Raw genomic sequence first — 20,526 nt, forward strand, 5'->3', positions numbered from 1 at the left:
ATTACATCCAGCATGGTAAGACAACAAAAGTACTGAGAAATGTAAGAATACGGGAAAAAAAGAAACAAAATAGATTTTTCCAGATAATATATTTGTCTATACTGAAAATCCTAAACAATAGAATTAGAAACAATAACAGAAGTTAGCAAAGCAGGTGGCTAAATGGGCAAGATAAAAGATAAATTTCTATTTTAGGGGTGTCTGGGTGGCTCAGTTGTTAAGCATCTGCCTTTGGCTCAGGTCATGATCTCAGGGTCCTGGGATTGAGCCCCAAATTGGGTTCCCTGCTCAGCGGGAAGCTTGCTTCTCCTTCACCCACTCTCCCTGCTTGTGTGTTCCCTCTCTCGCTGTCTCTCTCTCTCTCTGTCAAATAAATAAATAAAATCTCTAAAAAAAAAAGATAAACATATTTTTATGCCAACAAGAAACAAAACAATTTTAAAAAGGAAAGCATTTGAATAGCAATAAAAAATGAGGTTCTTAAAGGATGAATCTAACAAAACATGTCTAAGACTTGTCTGTAGAAATTTAAAAATTTTTTATTGGAAAAAAGGAGACTTAAGTAAATGGAGAGATTTTTTTTTTGTCTGTGTTCAATACCATAAATATGTCAAGTATCTCCAAGTTGATTGATTCCATGCAGTTTCAATCACACTTGCAATTGGTTTGGAATTCAACAAGCTTTTTTTTTATTAAATTTTTTATTTTTAAGATTTTATTTATCCATTTGAGAGAGACAGAGAATGAGAGAGAGAGAGAGCATGAAAGGGGGACGGTCAGAGGGAAAAGCAGGCTCCCCACTGAGTAGGGAACCCGATGCGGGACTTGATCCTGGGACTCCAGGATCATGAGCTGAGCTGAAGGCAATGGCTTAACGAACTGAGCCACCCAGGCACCCTGGAATTCAACAAGCTTAGGGATGAAAAAGAAGAAGAATATGTTGAGATTCTTGCTCTACTAGTTACCAAGACTTATAAAGTTATAGGAATAGACAAATAGAAAAATTTATTACTAGGTAAAAAAAAGAAATAAGCTTACATGTATATGGAACTTTGATACATGATATAAGTGGCATCACAAATCAGTGGGAGAAGAAAGAACTATTCAACAAATGGTCCTGGGAAAGCTGACTATTCATACTTAAAAAAGTTAAATTGGATCCCTAACCCACTCTACATATAAAATTAATTCTAGATGTATGAAACAAAATGTGAAAGGCAAAACTTGTAAAATGTAAAAGAAAATATAGAGATCATCCTTCTGATCTTGGGTAAGAAAGAATGTCTTTAGTAAGACAAAACATACTAACTGTAGGAGAAAAGATAGTGTTAAAATTAAAAATTTCTCTCCAACTAAAAACAATAAAAGAAATAAAGTAAGAACACAAACCATGCACTGTGGGAGTAGAGAATGATATAACAACTTTGAAAAATCATTTGACTCTTATTAGCTGAACATTTATTTATCCCATGGTCTAGCAATGCCACTCTTGCTTTTGTGCATTAGGAGAGAAGTGTAAGAACATTCATAGCAGCACTATTTATAACAGCAAAAACCTGACAACCACCCATATGTCCTGTTCTAGTTATGCTTTGTTGTATAACAAACAACCTCAAAGTTTAGTGGCTTAAAATGACAACAACATGAGCCTGCAGTTTTAGCAGGGCTTAGAGGGGACAGCTGGTCTCTCTCCACCTAGAGTCAGACTGCTGTGGGGAGGACTAAGGGCTGAAATCCTCTGAAGGAGCACTCACTCACCTGTCTGGTGCTTGATGCTGGCTGTCTGCTGACACTGCTTTTAGTGCTGCTCCGTTACACCTAGAGAGAATTTTCTAGGGACAAGTTGGCTTCCTTGTCATATAACGGCTGGCTTCCAAATAGGGGAGAAGGAGGTAGGGAATGAAGGAGAGAAAAAGAGAGGGAGAAAGGGAGAGAGAGAAATGGGGAGGGAGAGAGGGGTGAAAGAGGAGAGGGAGAGAGGACAGAGAAAATTATATAATAAACAATTTTTCACTTAGCTTCAGAAATCATACAGCATCACTTTTGCTGCATTTGTCAAAGGCAAGTTACTAAAGTCAGCCCCTGTGCAAGGGAAGAATTACCTTTTGATAGGAGCAGTGTTAAAAAATTTGCAGACATGTTTTTAAAATTACCACAAAAGAATAAATAAAATATTATAACAACTGAATATTTTTTAAAAAAATTTTTTATTGTTATGTTAATCACCATAAATTACATCATTAGTTTTTGATGTAGTGTTCCATGATTCATTGTTTGTGCATAACACCCAGTGCTCTACGCAGAACGTGCCCTCTTTAATACCCATCACCAGGCTAACCCATCCCCCCACCCCCTCCCCTCTAGAACCCTCAGTTTGTTTTTTTTCTTTTAAAGATTTTATTTATTTATTTGACAGAGAGACACAGCGAGAGCAGGAACACAAACAGGGGGAGTGGGGGAGGGAGAAGCCGGCTTCCCGCTGAGCAGGGAGCCCGATGTGGGACTCGATCCCAGGACCCTGGGATCATGACCTGAGCCGAAGGCAGATGCTTAATGACTGAGCCACCCAGGCGCCCCAGTTTGTTTTTCAGAGTCCATCGTCTCTCATGGTTCGTCTCCCCCTCCGATTTACTCCCCTTCATTCTTCCCCTCCTGCTATTTTCTTCTTCTTTTTTTTTTCTTAACATATATTGCATTATTTGTTTCAGAGGTACAGATCTGTGATTCAACCGTCTTGCACAATTCACCACGCTCACCATAGCACATACCCTTCCCAATGTCTATCACCCAGCCACCCCATCCCTCCCAACCCCCCACCACTCCAGCAACCCTCAGTTTGTTTCCTGAGATTAAGAATTCCTCATATATAACAATTGAATATTATATATAATAGTGAATATGAATGAACTATAGGTACATGCCACAATGTGGATGAATTCTTTTTTTTTTTTAAGTAGGCTACACACCCAGTGTGGAGCCCAGTGTAGGACTTGAACTCATGACTCTGAGATCAAGACCTGAGCTGAGATCAAGAGTCAGATGCTTAACCAACTGAGCCTCCCAAGCATCCATTGGCTGATTCTTATAACTAATTGCCTCTTTGGTGGGTAAGGAATTGTTTCAAGGATGGAGTCTGAAATGAAACACTTTTGACTGAAAAAATTGACACACTGTAAGGGTGGGTGAAGTTCTGGGGACCCACTGTAGGTAGACACACATATCAATGAAGGAGGTGGAATTCCAGCCATAGTGCCTAGCCAAGCCTCACAGGGACTGAAGCTAGAGTGTGACTCCAAGGGCCTTCATGTTCCAGGAGTCTGCATACCCTTCCTCAAGTTCAGGGGCTATTGGCCCTCTTGGTGTGCCATTCCTATTTCTGTCCATTTCCTTCTGCTCTCCCTATAGACTGCCATTCTCCATTGCTTCTGCTTCCTTCCTTATAAATGGATATACTCTTGCTATTTTATGATTTCTCTCTCTGAGCTTAAGATCTTCTGGCTCATTGCCAGATCTCTTTTTAGTTTCCCATTAAAATGGGGATGAATTCTTTAAATATAATTTGAGTGGGGAAAAAAAGCAGACCCAGAAGATTATGTTATTTGTGTGAGATTATTTTCAGAAAGCTCAAAGTCAAATAAAATAAATAATATATTGTTTAAACATATATTTATATTAATGACAAAACTATTATTATTTTTTTAAAGATTTTATTTATTTATTTTGTCAGGGAGAGAGAGAGAGCACAAGCAGGGGGAGTGGCAGGCAGAGGGAGAAGGGGGTTCTCCGCCAAGCAAGGGGTCCGATGCGGCACTCGATCCCAGGACCCTGGGGTCATGACCTGAGCAGAAGGCAGACGCTTAACCGACTGAGCCACCCAGGCATCCCAAAACTATTTTTATTATTTTTTAATTCAGAGTGGTCATTTATCTAAGTGGGGAGAAGAAGGAGGCAGGAGATGAAATGGGAAGAGCAAATAGAAAGTGATAAGATATTGGAAAGTTCTGGATTTTATACTGGTTTGTGGGCTTCCAGGTGCTCATCATTTTATTACACATTATTGTATGTATTGCATATTTATAGTTTATATAATCATATATTATGTTTGTAGTTTACATATTTGTGATAAATATTCTCTTGAACGTGGCAAGTATTACATTAAACACAACAGAGGGGAAGCATTTAAAAAATGAAGAAAGAAACCAAAGGCTGAGATGGGCTAGATAGAGCAAGTATGTAGCCAACTTAAATGAGCTCAATTTCCAGGTCAGAAGAATTCTGTCCTAGAATGGTAAAAAGAATTTGCAGATGTGGTTGTTAAAAGTGTTTAGGAAATCATGAATGGGAGACATGATAGTAAAGTGAAGATAGTTAAATAAATACCCTGATTTTTTAATGCTGGGAAAAGTAGATTTTTTAAGATAATGGCAATCAATTTAATATTGATTCCTGTCACAAATTTATTTTATTTTATTTTATTATGTTATGTTAGTCACCATACAATATATCATTAGTTTTTGATGTGATGGTTCTAAGAGATGATATGTTGGCATTTAGAAAAGAATCATGTGCCCACCAGGAGCTCCATGGGTTATTGGCAAATGTAATTTCCTTTTGTTTTGGGTGATTGGACTTGTATCATGATTAGGCAGGCATAAACATAGTGTAACAAGATCTTAGAAAGACTTTTGATAAAATAACTCCTCTGTTCTTGCCAACAAGATGGATAGCTATGTATTAAAAGTAGTAGAAATGTGTGGATTTGTTGCTGATTGAGCAGTCCAAAGGATATTGGTCAGTCTCAGCCTGAATGGAGATACGAGTGAGCTCTGTGTCTGGCCACCTTGCCTTTCTTGTGCAGACTTGAAATGAGGTGGGAAGGCTAACACATACTAAGTGCCAGAACTAAGACTGGGAGAGACCTAGACAGGACATAGATTGAAAACAAAGCCCTCAGTTTAGTTTGAAAATGTACTTGGAATAACATGGTTGTGAGGAAAAGCTGAGCTAACAGCCACTTGTCTGAAAAAGGGTTGGTGAGAGGCAGGGACTGGAGGAAGAAATATGTTCTCCAAGCTCAGCAAGGGAAACGGCCTGCTAAGGTTGCTAAAAGAGCTGTAAGATCCATATTCTATTTTGCAAATGGTTAGAATGCATCTGGAATTTGAGCCCAACTGTGAGCACTGATTTTAAGAGGGACATTGACCAACTAAAGAGAATCCTGCGGAGGGCAGGTTGGCTTTGTACGAGTCACAGCAGAGAGGGTTGAAGGATTTTAGGATTTTTTTGCTTAGAGAGGAAAAGCCTTGGTTTGGGATGGCTACTTTTAAATATTTAACCTACTATGATGTGGGGAAGGGATTAGACATATTTAGGCTCCAGATGATCTAACTTGGTTTGGTAAAAGAAATCTTTAGGAAGGTAAATTTTTCTTTCAGAAAACAAAAGAGAGAGAGAATTTTCTAGCAAAACCATCCAGAGGCTGAATATCTGTCTCTCACAGAAATAAGTTCCCATACTAGAAGTGATCAACCAGTTCTGGGTGTTTTAGGGAGAATTCCATCACTGGGTGGAAGATTTTGCTGGAAGACCATCAAGATCTTTACCAGTGGTTAAGGTTCAGGGATTCTGTACCTACCCTTTAACAAAAACTCAACTCTGCTACTGAAAGGATATTAGGAAAACACCATTTGGCTGTCAGCTGACTCCAGGAACCCATCTTAAAAGTATAGTTGCTTCTGGGTATAGGAAGCTTTAAGCAATTAGCACATAACCTTAACCTAATTTATCAAAGATTGGCAATAGACTGGACTCAAAAATCTGGAGGGAAAGAGAAAGAAATAAAAAATATATTACTTTTATTAACAAAACATGATCATCGTAACTGTAAAGGAATTTTTACGGCAGGAAAGGAAATCACCCTTGCCCTGTTGTCTTAAAACTGATCTCACTTTGACATTTCCTGCATTTGTCCTTCTACACACTGTTTTTTAAAAATTATTATTATTATTTTTTAACATGGGGTAGTCGGAAATATTTTGATGGGAGAAGGTTGGGGAAATAGATTTATAGAGTCAAAAGTTAGCAGCCTGTTCAGAGCAGAAGAGCTCTAAAACCTAGAAGTGAATGAAGGAGTGGGGAGGCTGAAGGAGGAAAGGAACTGGCTGGTTAAGGAGCAGAGCAGTGCAAAGTACCTCCTTTTAGGTGGTGATTCTCTACTTTCTGGGCCCTGGCTCAACCAGATGGAATGGCTGGTCTTTCTTTAGGCAAAACCCACATGCCCCTGCCTACTCCCACTGCCTCTAATACCCTGGTACCCTCTCTGCTGCTCTGTCTCCTGGGCCTCTTCCTGCAGGGAAGCCCAGACAAGTGAGGCTCCTTTTATTGCAATGTGACCAGACATGCTCCCAGTTCCAGATGTTGCTGGCATCAGTTGAACAAACCTCACGAAAACCATAAAGCCAAGCACAAACCCCAGATTAACTGTTTTAGATGTTTTCTTTTTCTGAGAACTGGGACAGGGGTCTCAATCTTCTTCATGCCTCTCTCAAGTTAAAGTTATATGGAGACAAATAAAAGTCACAACTTTCAACCTGTTGTTAATCATGACTGTATAAGAATAGCATAGGGCCCAATAGAGCCTAGTGAATGTTACCAAGGGTTGCAAACATGGTGCAGGGGGATCTGGCTTGTTGCAGTTCCATACCGTTGGGTGGTGGTCTAATCTGGCCTAGAGGCCATGGAGAGTATAGAAGGGTGACAAAAAGGCGTTTTGAGACTTGTTTCCTTACCTTAAGATAATAAACTCACCAGAAAAATATAGAAAACTATTCCTCAGCTGATGGAAGGGCCAATCCCTGCCAGGGTAGGGTGGACCCACAGCCTATGTCAAGGGCATTAGAAGGAGGAAGGAATAGCACCACGATGACACAACACAAGGAATCTGCTTTCCCAGGCAGGGTCTGGTCTGAGTTCCCATGGCAGGGAAGCTGTCATCTTCAATGCTAGGCTTCTTGTAGGACTTGGAGCCTTGGGCACTACATCTGCAGTACAGGCCCCATAAGTACATGGGATATATCTGCAGGCCCATAAGTCAAGGAAGACAGAAATACTTTTTTTTTCAAACCTTTAAGCCCTCCTATGCCTATGGGTCAATGTGTTTCTCCTCTTGCCCAGAACTCCATCTCTATCCTGGATCCCTTTGTCTGGGTCCTATGTGTCCTTTAAAACCTTGGTGTTTCCCCTCTGTTAAGTCTTCTTGAACTCTCACTTCCAAGTTCCCCATGGACAGCACCTGGTGCCCTATGGCCGTGTTACACAGTTTTTTCATTCTCCCATTTAGAGCCCAGTCTTCTTTGAAGTCAGTGCAGTGTCTTATCCATTCTGTCCACACAGGAATGCTCAGCACTGTTCTCTGAAAAAACAAATAAAGGAATGGCATCCTGGGATTCTGAGGAGCTCCAGCAGTGTAGCATAGATGTCCTAAAGATGGAATGTCAGCAGAACAGAGCAGTGAGGCTTCTCCCAGGGATCCTAAGACCAATGGCTCCCATTTAGGTCAAGGATGGGGAAGTGAGTGGGGCCCCAGGGGTGGCTTGGTGACCATTGTGTTAGTAGAACTGACTATGCAGAATGTGTAGCAGTTCTGAGGCAACTTCCAGAGCAATGATGATGAAGGCCTGTTTTAAGTTATGATGTGGCCTCCCAGCAATTGGGAGAGACCCCCTGAGACATGTGAATACTACAGTGTTTCAGAGAGGCTTTCAGAGCAGGGCTGATAGGAGCCCCAGTTGATCTGTGTTCTGTTGCCAGATACAGCACAGTGTCACAGCGACCCTGGGGATAGTCACAATGGTGGGGGGAGAGGGGGAGATAGATGTGAAGAAGCAGTGGGGGGGATCTGGCACTATTTTGAGTGGGTCAAGTTGCCATACATGATGTAAATGCACATAATTCTTGCCAGAGTAAGCCTCCTATATGGAAGACTACTAGTAATAATATCATTATTAATATTATCAAGCCAAAAATTAAAATGACCCCAACACTAAATAGCCAATTATCTGTGGGTGGAGGGGGTGACTTCATGGCTCAAGTAGTTTCATTCTGAGATGAAAGGAATAGAGAGCAAGTAGAAGACAAGAACTGACTAGGCTTGGTCATCAAAGAGCTGTGGGAATCTTGCAGTTTGCCAGTCAACATGTCTCACTTGAGACAAAAGTGGCACAAACCTAATGGAGAACTATTCAGCTTCCATTATTAGTTCTTTTGTTTCTGTCCTTGTGGCACCAAGAGGCTCTCCCGGAGAGGAGTGGTGAGGAAAGTGGAGGGCTTTGTCTTGGGGAGTTGTTGCCCTGCTTGTCAGCAGAGAGGGGCCCCAGCCCAATCCCTCTCATGAAGCAGGCATACCCTGGTTACTACAGGGGTGACTGTACTGCTCTTTGGGGGGGTCACCCTCCTTTTGTTACCAACTTACTGTTGTATAGGACTCACTAATGTCTTTCAAAGACTCAGCACCTTCTGGAGAAAACACTCACAAACCATTTCTACCTAGCAGAAACAACTGAGAGACTTCTTCAAACAAGACTTTAGACTCAGCAGAGGATATTCTAGATCAGAGGCTGACAATTTTTTTCCTGTGAATAGCCAGAGAGTGAATTTTTTTAGGCTTTTTGCAGACCATGACCTTTATTTCCTATATACTCACCTCTGCCCTTGAAGCATGAAAGTAGCCATAGACACCAGGTGAGTATGAGTGTGGCTGCATTTCAATAAAATTTCCCTTACAAAATGGTGGGCTGGATTTGACCTGTGGGCTATGGTTTGCTGACCCCTGAGATCAACAAAAAGCTGTCATTACTGAAATGGTTCTTCCACATTATAGCAGGTTACTGCTGTGTTCTGGGTTCCTGTGGGGGAACGAAATGTAAGGATGGGTGTGACCTGGAGGGCAGAAAGTCAAAAGCAGGTCAATAGCCCTGCCCTGGCTGCAGTTCTCAAGGCCACTCTGCTGAAGGGAGTGGAAGGAGGACTGGTCAGGGGCATGAGGGGTCGGGGGAGAGGAAAAGTTAGAATGTACGGTGAGAAAGGGGACTCTGCGTGGGACACAAAGGGGGATGAGGGAGAAGCTGGGGATGGGAAGAGCAAAATAGGTGGAAGGATGGGAACCTCTGTTTTAGCCAACTTCCCTTCCCCGGGGCTGGGGCTAGGAAACACTTGCTCTGGGTCACAGACGACTTCTTCCAGCGTCTCCTGGACAAAGCCTCCAGCACCTCTGGCTGGGCCCTCAGGTGGTCCATGGTCTTAGTGGGTAAAGACCTGGTCCATTCTTCCTGCCATATCAGATCCTGGACACCTCCTACTCCTTCAGATTTCAACTGAACTCAAATAGATGATGTGCTTAGAAGTGCCTCGAGGCAGATCCCCTTTTCCTAGGCCTGCTCCTGCTCTCCACTGTCACAGAGCTAATCTTTAAAAGTACAGAGCCTCTTAGCCCGGTGATGGGTATTAAGGAGGGCACGTATTGAACGGAGCACTGGGTGTTATATGCAAACAATGAATCATGGAACACTACATCAAAAACTAATGATGTAATGTATGGTGACTAACATAACATAATAAAACAAAATTAAAAAAAACACACAATAGCATTTTAAAGAATAAAACAAATAGTATTTTAAACAAACAAACAAAAAAAGTACGGAATCCCCAGGATTGCTGTGTTTTTCCTGTAGGGGTGAGGAAACACTCAGTGATTTCTTCTTTCTTGTGCTTCTGCTTCTCAGAACACTGAGGATTCTGCCGTGTTTGCTGTTGACAGCTCCCAAATAATGAATGGTCAGATCATGGAATGACTTCATAAATGGCTGTCAGCTCAGTAATAAAGAGCAGGTCTTTCCAAGGATGCTTGCATCATGCAGAGTCTACATTGTGCCTACATGTGAACATGGGGTGGAGGGAGGCAGGGGACATGGGGCTCCATAGTTAGGAATTCTGAGCAAATACTGCACTGGCTGAGTGGCCTTCCAGGAGCCTTCTCTTCCCTCTCCTAGTCAAGGTTTTTACACAAAGGGGAGAGTGGTAGAGTGCTTAAGAATGTGGGCTCTGGAGTCTGATGACCTGGACCCTAAATCACTGCTCTGACACAATCTGGCTATCAGTGACTTCAGGAAAATCATTTTACCCCTCTGAGTTGGATTTCCCTCATCTTTAAAATGAGCATGCTACGTCTAACTTAGAGAGCTGATGTAAGGATTAATTGAAATAAGCAGTATGAAGGCTTAGGCTGGTGAGAGCTTCTTTTTCTTCTTCTCCTTCCTATTGTTACATGGACAGGAGTCAAAGGATGTAGAGAAAGCCCCATAAAAACCCCAGACCTCCTGCTCTGAGCCTATTCTAGCTGCCTGAATTCTCCTCTGGAGATTCCTTCAGAAGAAATGCACATCTGCCTGGAGATAAAACAATGTCAGTTATTTATATATTATGATATTATATTATATTATATTATGTTATATTATTATACATTGTCAATCATTTATATCTCAGGGAGAGTTAATATGCTTCTCTACATGCATTTTTCTTTACTTTAACAGAACACCTTCACATACATTATATGTTCAGAACTCATAAGTCCTGGAAAAGTAAGGCTAGGGAGGGATTGTTCTCTTCATTTCACAAAGGGGAAAAAATGAGTCACAGAATCTAAGTCATTCTGGGGAAACCTGGACAGAAACCAAGGGCTTATTGCTAGAGCAGTGTTTCTCAGAGTGTGTCCAAGGGTGCTCTGCTCCGGAAGCATTGTGGGGCTTGTTGAAAAAACACCTTCCTAGGCCACATCCACATGGGTTATTCAGACTCACAAGAGGCAGGCCTGAGAATCTATATTCTTAGCACCTACCTCATGTAATTCTGATACATGTTACAGCTTTGAAATCATTGCTCCTGAGTCTATATCAGTGATTCCCAACCCCAGCTAACCATCTAGATTACCTGTGGGGCATTTACTTAACAAAATATACTCAAGCCATACCTACTCAAGTATGGGCCCTGTACTCCAGAACTCTGACTCAGTGGGTTCAGGGTGGATCCCTGGCATCCACAGTGATTCTTATTCTCAGCTACAGTTGAAAGCTTGCTGCAATTAAAATGACTTGCACAGACTGCACCCCAAGCCATTAAGTCAGAATCTCTGGAAATAGAACGATTCGTCTTTCAAAACTCTCTTCCAGGTGTTCCTAATGTGCAGTCACAGCTGAGAACCAGTGGTCTAGAGCAGGGGTCAGCAACTTTTTCTGTAAAGGTCCAGGTAATAAATATTTTTGGCTTTGTGGGCCATATGGTCTCTGTCACAATTACAGACAGTCCTTGACTTACGATGGTTCAACTTACAATTTTTTTTTTATTTACAATGGTGAGAAAGTTATATGCATTCAGCAGAGACCATACTTCAAATTTTTAATTTTGATTTTTTCCCAGGCTAGTGACATACGGTACAATACGCTGTCATAATGCTGGGCAGTTGCAGCTCCCAGTCAGCCATGTGATCATGAGGGTAAATTACTGATACGTTGACAACCATTCTGTCCCACACGGCCGTTCTGTTTCTCATTTTCAGTAGTCAATAAATTACATGAGCTATTCAACATTTTGTTATAAAATAGGCTTTGTGTTAGATGATTTTGCCCAACTGTAGACTAATGTAAACATTTAAGGAAGGCTAGCTACCTTAGGTTAGCTCAGTAGGTTAAGTGTATTAAACATATTTTCGATGTATGCTATTTACAACTCACGACAGGTTTATGGGAACCTAACCCTATCATAAGTCAAGGAAGAGCTGTACTCAGTGTTGCCATTGTAGCATCAAAGCAGCTGTAGACAGTATGTAAACGAAAGAGTATACTTGTGTTTCAATACATTTTTATTTACAAAATTAGGTGGTGGGCTGGATTTGGCCCATGGGCCACAATTTGCTGGTTCTGATCAATGCCTCTCAAACTATCTGTGGTACAGGATAATTTTTAAAAAATTTCCAGTCTGTGGTAGATTGATTTTTTTTGGTAAAATACAATAAAAGTGAATTCCTATAAAAATGAAATAAAAACATAAAATATAAGCCCACTGATTATGCAATTAGATGTCAGAGCAATGTCAAATTACTATCAAAGCTTCTAAATAGTTACACTCAATTTCTTTACCTATCTTGCATGGAATGGCAAAACACATCTCAGATTAGATCCATCCAAAGATTACACTCTGAGTCACACTACTAAAATCACAATAGTCTTCCTGTTTAAGAGATAAAGGTAAACGGAATTGGATAGAATTGATGGCAACTTTGTAGAGAAAGAACCTCTGAATCAAACTTTGAAAAAGATGGAGGACCTCTATTAGTGAAGAGGGAAAGAGAAAGCATCTTAACATAATACGTGCCACCTCATAAACACTCCATAAAGTAAGTGAGCTGGATTTGAATCAGGCAGGGAAAAGCAAGCTTTATTTGTTGAAAAGTTAGAGAGAAGTGTGTTTGTGGCTGTAAGTGGAACGGTGCTGATGGACTCCCAAGTAAAAGCACTTTGAGGGGCTTTGAAATCAGACAGGAAATTAAACCTGGCATTGCCACTTTTAGTCCAGTTGGGGCAATCGTTGACTACTGGGAGCCTTGGTGACCTCATCTATGAACGAAGAGTATCACCAACTTCCCAGGACTTTTGAGGAAATTCAAATCACATATAAAGTTCCTTCCTCAGTAGCTGGCACTCAGTAAAGGACAACCAACCACTGTTCCAGAAAGCAGACAGGGCCACGGGGAGACTGCCAACTCTGCAGCCAGGCAGATCTCCGAGTGCGAATTCTGACTCCACCACTTGGGTGGCGTTGGGCCATTTAACCTTGGGGAATCTCAGTTAGCTGTAAAATAGAGACATTAATCCCTATCTACCTTTCAGGTTAAAGTAAGAATTCGAGATGATCAAGATATGTAAAATAAGGCACAAACGTAGTGCTCAAAAGGTGGTAGGTCCTGTTTTTTCCTCATATAATTTCTTTATTGAGCTACAGTACCATGGACGTACAATTCACCCTTTTGTGTGTGCAGTTCAGTAATTTCTAGTATATTCACAATGCTGTGCAATGATCATCATCATTTATTTTTTTTTTAAAGATTTATTTATTTATTTATTTATTTGAGAGAGAGAATGAGATAGAGAGAGAGCATGAGAGGGGAGAGGGTCAGAGGGAGAAGCAGACTCCCCGCTGAGCAGGGAGCCCGATGTGGGACTCGATCCCGGGACTCCAGGATCACGACCCGAGCCGAAGGCAGTCGCTTAACCAACTGAGCCACCCAGGCGCCCGATCATCATCATTTAATTTCAGAACAGCTCTGGTCTTTTAACCCATGTAACTCGATAACCCTGAGGCCAGCCTCTGCCCTCCCACCAGCCACTGAAGCTACTGTAGGCTTGGTGAAGCCTGACAAGGGAGCAATGCACCAACAACACTCAGCAAGATTTCTTAACAGTCTCTTTCCAAAGTCTCACGCCCCGCAGTTGCTGCTCCAGTCTGTTCTCTCCTCTCCTCACCCTCTCCCTTCTCTGAGCTTCAGAGTCCTACCCCACTAGCTCTGTGTCCTTTCCCCCATTTCCTCAGCTTCTTCACTTTGCTACTGCCAGTCATTATTTCACCATGTCAGGGACAGCTAGCTGGTTTTCTGAGGTCTGCATCCCCTCTCAGGATGAGGGGTTCTCTAAGAGGGCTTTCCACCTGGAGCTACATTTCCCAACTCCCTCGCATCTGGGGAGAGCTTTGTGGACCAGGGAGAATGGTTCTCATCCCTGGGAGGTGGGCAGAAATGATGTGTGTCACTTCCAGGCCAAAGTGATTAAGAACTGAGTATTTCTCCTCCACCTTCTCTTTCCTTGTCTGCCAGCTAAAGGCAGGAAGGACGCCAAGACCCAAGGGGATATAGCTAAGCCTCAAGGAAGGAACGTGGGTCCATGAACCATCACATGGGAGTCTACCTATGGAATCCCTGATGGGACCGATGGGAGCAAGAAATCTGCACGGAGCACTGGGTGTTATATGCAAACGATGAATCATGGAACACTACATCAAAAACTAATGATGTAATGTATGGTGGTTAACATAATAAAAAAAAGTAATTTTTAGAAATAATAAAATAAGCAAAACTTTTGTACAGAAAAAATAATACTGGAAGCAAATGGGTGAGAAATCTCTAGATAATTTTTTTTGAAATATATATACATTTTCTAATATTGCTTAAAAAAAAAACTACCCTAGTTATGCTATGGAGAATTGGAGGGTTTGCTTCTTATAGAAGCTAGTTTTGCTTGATTAGTATACTTGGTCAGCTCAAAGAAAATAAAACCTTTTTTAACCTCAGGAGCCCCCAGAGGGAAAATGGTTATACATACTATCCTTGGTATAGATTTTTCTGTCATATTACTATGACTCTTATTACATACCCAATTCCATCCAAGACCGGGACTTGCAAGGGTGATATTAAGATGTCTCTGTTGACAAAGAAAGATAGTTGCTCCCCCATCCTGGCGGGAGTGCTTCTGGGGCAGCTAGTGAGGGTCCCCCACCCCATCTCCCACCCTCTGCTCTGGGACTAGATGCTCTAGCTCAGCAACCTCACTCAAAGGGTCAGTGGTAACAGGGGTTTCATAAATATTCATAAATGTATTTATTCATTTATGCATTTACTTGTTCATCTACCAGACATTTCCTGAGACTGTGCCTTGTAACCAGCACTATTGTAGGTGCCATGGGCTATGGAGAAATAAAGAGGTCATTATCCCTGTTCCTAAAAAGGAGAACACAGAGGTAGAGATAAGAGCAACAGCTTGTGACTAAGTCTGTGTCAAAGCAGTGGCAGCCACTCTCTGACAGTGTGCCAGGGAGGCCTGGGGGTTTGGTGGGACCCAGAGAGCTGGAGGCCCCTGGATGCTCTGGGCCCTGTGGTCAAAAAAGACAAGGTCTTTGGCAGGGGCTGCACCATCTCCCAGCTAGGGTGGAGCCTATTGGCATCGTGTTAAAGCACAACAAGAAGGAGACGCCAGAGTTCAGTTGGCTGCTCCAAAGCACTAGGGAGTGGGCTTTGGCTAACTCCAAACAGAGATGACACCTCTCTCCCTGAAGTTGGCTGGAATGGTCCCAGAGAATAGCATAAAACCTTCCCTGGAGACAGGAACTCAGGCTGAATTTCAGTTGTCAAGTCTGGCTCTCTTCCTTTTCTGCTTCTCTGGTCCCTAAGCCAGCAGTCCAAGTGAAGCATCCATCACCTGCCCAGACTTGCTCTGCCAGAGAAACCTCCATGGTGTCACCCAGGGGGAAGTTGGTGTACCTTTTTATAGTGTTAGAGAATGGACCTGCTGGGTATGCGTGTGCGTGTGTGTGTGCGTGTGTTAGGGGCCATGGGGAATTCCCTGCCAATGAACAGGAATCCTTTGGCACAGGTGCTACATTTTCAGACCACTACTATCTCTTTCCTCTCTCCCCTGGAAAGAAAATCAAGAGGACCATATTTCTTATAGCCCAGTGGGTAGTCAAAAAACAGTTTGAAATCCACCTGAGATCTAGTTCTGGGGCAGCTCTGAGACCAAGATGACCAAGGATTTGGGTCAAAGCTCACAACCAAACAGGGGAAACACCTAGTGTTTCTTCCCTACAAAAAGGTGAGAGATAGAATGGGAAGATGAGAATGGCTCAAGTGTCTCCCTTAGTCTGTCCCTATGACCAGAGATTACAGAGCATGACACCTATGACATCTATTTGTGCTACAGAATTCAGATCTCCCCACAGGGAGCCAGCCTAAGGGTCACTGAACAGATGTCTGTCATCAAGGCTTCTCAAACTCCTTCCCATGCTGCCTAGTTTTAGATAGAGAGCACAGTCCCAGAATTATGTGTTCTGTGACAAATATTGCTTCTCCAGTGGCCAGTCCCTTCTGAATAAGATATTACCTTGAATGATGTTTCACTGATGCTGCTGAGAGAGACTTGCCCAGGGTTTCCGTACTGAGTCACCATGACCCAGAGGTTGGCCCTCAGGTTTGCTGGTTTGAGAACTTAATTCTATCAGTTCCTCATAAGGTAAGCAAGCTATGGAAAACTGAGTCCCTAACTAAGGGCCTGAGTGACAAATTAGATACAGGCTTGTCAATGAGGGGATAAGGTAGGATCACTGGTGCCCAGCCTTTTCTCAGAGAGCTCCTGAGGATAATACCACTCAGGATGCTAAACACAAAGATATTCTTTGTGGACACAGATATTTTTTTTAATTTTTTATTGTTATGTTAATCACCATATATTACATCATTAGTTTTTGATGCAGTGTTCCATGATTCATTGTTTGTGCATAACACCCAGTGCTCCACGCAGAACGTGCCCTCTTTAATACCCATCACCAGGCCAAGCCATCCCCCCACCCCCCTTCCCTCCAGAACCCTCAGTTTGTTTTTCAGAGTCCATTGTCTCTCATGGTTCATCTCCCCCTCCGATTTACTCCCCTTCATTCTTTCCCTCCTGCTATCTTCTTCTTCTTCTTTTTTTTCTTAACATATATTGCATTATTTGTTTCAGAGGTACAGACTGTGATTCAACAGTCTTGCACAATTCACAGCACTCACCATAGCACATACCCTCCCCAATGTCTATCACCCAGCCACCCCATCCCTCCCACCCCCCACCACTCCAGCAACCCTCAGTTTGTTTCCTGAGATTAAGAATTCCTCATATCAGTGACATCATATGATACATGTCTTTCTCTGATTGACTTATTTCACTCAGCATAACACCCTCCAGTTCCATCCACGTCATTGCAAGTGGCAAGATCTCATTCCTTTTGATGGCTGCATAATATTCCATTGTGTATATATACCACATCTTCTTTATCCATTCATCTGTCGATGGACATCTTGGCTCTTTCCACAGTTTGGCTATTGTGGACATTGCTGCTATAAACATTGGGGTGCACGTAACCCTTTGGATCCCTACATTTGTATCTTTGGGGTAACTACCCAGTAGTGCAATTGCTGGGTCGAAGGGCAGCTCTATTTTCAACTGTTTGAGGAACCTCCATACTGTTTTCCAGAGTAGTTGCACCAGCTTGCATTCCTACCAACGGTGTAGGAGGGTTCCCCTTTCTCCGCATCCCTGCCAACATCTGTTGTTTCCTGCCTTGTTAATTTTAGCCATTCTCAGCGGTGTGAGGTGGTATCTCATTGAGGTTTTGATTTGGATTTCCCTGATGCCGAGCGATGTTGAGCACTTTTTCATGTGGACACAGATATTCTTAATGTGGACACAAGTATAGCAAAGCTTCAAGGGATATCCTTTGCTCCTAAGGAATATTTAATCATTCTAGAGTACCTGGATGAATTGTCCTACTGAACTCTGGAGATGTTTCTGGATAAATGGTGCTGGTTCTCAGAATCAGAAGGATCCCACTCTGGCATGGAGCTTGAGAAGCACCAACCAGTTTTGTGTAAATTCATAGAGACCACTTCCTTCTGTGATGCCTGCCTTGCCCCAGACATAATACAGTACAACTGAACAAATAACTTGATAAGCTAATGCTTTGCAACTTTTTGTACATCATGCACCATGCAAAACAATGTTTGTATGGCATACTGGGTGAACTGATAGAGGGACCTGTTATCCTAAGTCCTGTTCTGCCACCATAAGGTTACAAGAAAGTAAAAGCCCCCACACATTTGCAAGTCATTGTTGCCTAATACACACACGTGTTGGAAAGCTCTGGCACATACCAGGATCTTCTTCACTAGACTTGGGAATATTTAGTAGAGATGGTAAGTTCTCTAGTCTCATCAGCAAAACACCTTCTTTTAGGATCTGATTCTTTAACATTAAGTCTCGGGGTGTTTTGGTTTTATTTTCAGCAGGTGAATTCTTCTGATCCTGTCATTCACTCCCCAAATCTTGAATACCTTCTGTTCTCTCCAGATCCCCTCTTCCGGGCTGATAGATCCAGCTCCCAGCTGCTGATGGCTCACAGCTTACTAGTCAGTGCCCTTGGCAGAGAGCTGCCTGGCTCAAGATTGAGGCCCCTCCCAGGGGCGTCTCACAGCCAGGACTGGCTAATGCCGCGCTATAAAGGTCAGGCTCCCTTGCTTCCATTGGAAATAATTCTGAAAGCGCACCTCAGCTCCAGAATTGGAGATTGTCTAAGGGTTATCTGAGGCCTCAGTTACAACCATAGTAAGGATCAATTTCTTCTTCTGACCAATCCTTTTGGTGTATCTATGGAAGTACACCCAATAAATTTCTGCACGCAATTCTCTGCACCAGATCTGTTTGCAGGAAACCCTACCTAGGCCATTCTCTAAGATCTCTTTAGCATTTTATGTACTTAGTGTCATATACCTTTTAGTGTATAAAATGGCCAGATTTATATAAAACACAGAGTAAACATTAAAACTTACTTGATAATGTGAGGACTGGTGAGCAACCGGAACTAAGAAAGGACAACAATTCAAAAGGGAAATCCGAGTTTCCCTATGGGAAAGGAGGGAAAATCCAGAGAAACCAAAAAGCTATCTGTCCTCTACATCTTCTAGGACAAGTTCCCTTCTCTCTCTGGGCCTCATTTCCTTCATCCATCATGTGATCACCACCTGATTGCTCTTCCCAGTTTCTACGTGTCTGTTTCTCTAAGGCAACGTTTCTCAAACTTCAGCATGCCTCAAAACCTCTTGAAAGACTTGTGAGAACACAGGTTGCTGGGCCCCAAGTCCCAGAGTTTCTCATTGAGTAGGTCAGGGGTGGGGTCTGAGAATCTGCATTTTTCATAAGTTCCAGGTGATGCAGAGGCTCATGCTGTTGGTCTGGGGTCTACATTTTGAGAACTACTAAGGCTGTCTCTTCTCTCAGACGGAAGAGGGACCGTTCACAAATTATAATGCAGCGGCATCATTACTCAGGTGACTTTAAAGAGTTAATTCAGCTTCTTTATTTCTTAGTGAGAAACTCTCTGTTTAGGGAAGAGATTTCCCAGCCTAGTTACAGCCTATCTAAAGCTAAATCTTATGTGAAAAAGAAGTCACTCTTTCCAGAGGAGACAGCAAAGATCATAAACCAAATAGATTCAGATTTATGGCAAGCTCCTCAAAGCAGGAGAAGGGAAGGAGGAAAGAAACCGTCTTTTGGAGAGGGTCTTTCTTGAAGACTCTTGCCACCTGAATGTGGTTTGGGATGCAAACAGGGTTAGATGCAAGATTTCAGACACCAGCACCCTGGGATTCTGGGAAAGTGCTATAACCTTCTGAGGCATGCTCAGTGCCAGCAAGAATCATCGGCATAGGGCTGCACTGCTGGAAGCACTCTCCCTTCTCTGGCCCGGGGCCTCGCCACCCAGTCTGTTTTTACTGGACGTCTTGGAGGTCTGAGAGCCCAGGCGTCAGGGCACTTCCTTCTTAAGAGTGTCGTGTCTGGGATGCTGAACCCAGGCCCGCCAGTTCCCATGCAAGCCTCCAGGCTGTGACATAGCTTTGCTGGCTGGAGGAAGGCAGGCTTTGCCTGTTCTCACCAAGTATTTGGTTGGACAATGCCCTGGAACTGTCCTCTGGAAGCACTCGGGCACTGCATGGATCAGGAACATCTTCAAATAAATCTTCCCTTTTTTCCCCAAGGCAGTTTACCCAGCTTTAAAGCATCAGAGGACCTCAAGAGTTCGAGGGACGTTGAGAAACCAGCCCGTCCGGCTCTTTCTCTTTAATAATCATAAAATCCTAGTCATCATAATGGAGATCACATTTGACAGTTTGCAAAGCTGACCAAGTTCTTCCATGCAGATTGCATTTCCCCCTCACATATTGCACTGAATCTGCTAAAGGCCTGCTGACTCTTCCCCTAAAGCACGTCCCATGCATCTGTCTACTCTCCCCATCTTTCCTGCTGCCACCCGAGCCACCTGGTTTAGCATCAGCCTCCAAACAGGTTTGTTCTTTTGTACCCTTGCTCCCCTGCCACCCATTTTCCACAGATTTCTAAAAATACACATTGGTGGTGATTGCATGACATTGTGAATATACTAAATACCACTAAAATGTTCACTTTAGAATGGTTAATTTTATGTATGTTGTGTGAGTTTCACCTCCGTTAAGACGTGTGTGTGTCTGTGTGTGTGTGTGCATGTATATAAATCACAATATGTCATGTGCTGGCACAAAACTCTTCAATGGTTTCCCACTGCACTTAGTTAAAACCTAAATTCTTTACCATGAGCATACTAGGCCTACCCGATGTGACCTTGCAACCTTACCTACCTCATCTCCTACCACTCTTTATTCACTGCTCTGTTCCCGGGCACACAGTCTTGCCTTCTGCACAAGCACACTGAGCTCATTCCTAAGAACCTCTGCACTCCCCTGTCTATAATAATGTTCCGCCCAGATCCACCCAGGCCAAAGGAGCCCCACCCAATTGCTTTCAGCACCCTATTTTGCATTTTATTCATATCACTACTTGATATTGTCTTGTTTGCCTTATTGTC

The sequence above is a fragment of the Zalophus californianus genome, chromosome 4, assembly GCF_009762305.2.
Source record: "Zalophus californianus isolate mZalCal1 chromosome 4, mZalCal1.pri.v2, whole genome shotgun sequence".
Taxonomy (NCBI): Eukaryota; Metazoa; Chordata; class Mammalia; order Carnivora; family Otariidae; genus Zalophus; species Zalophus californianus.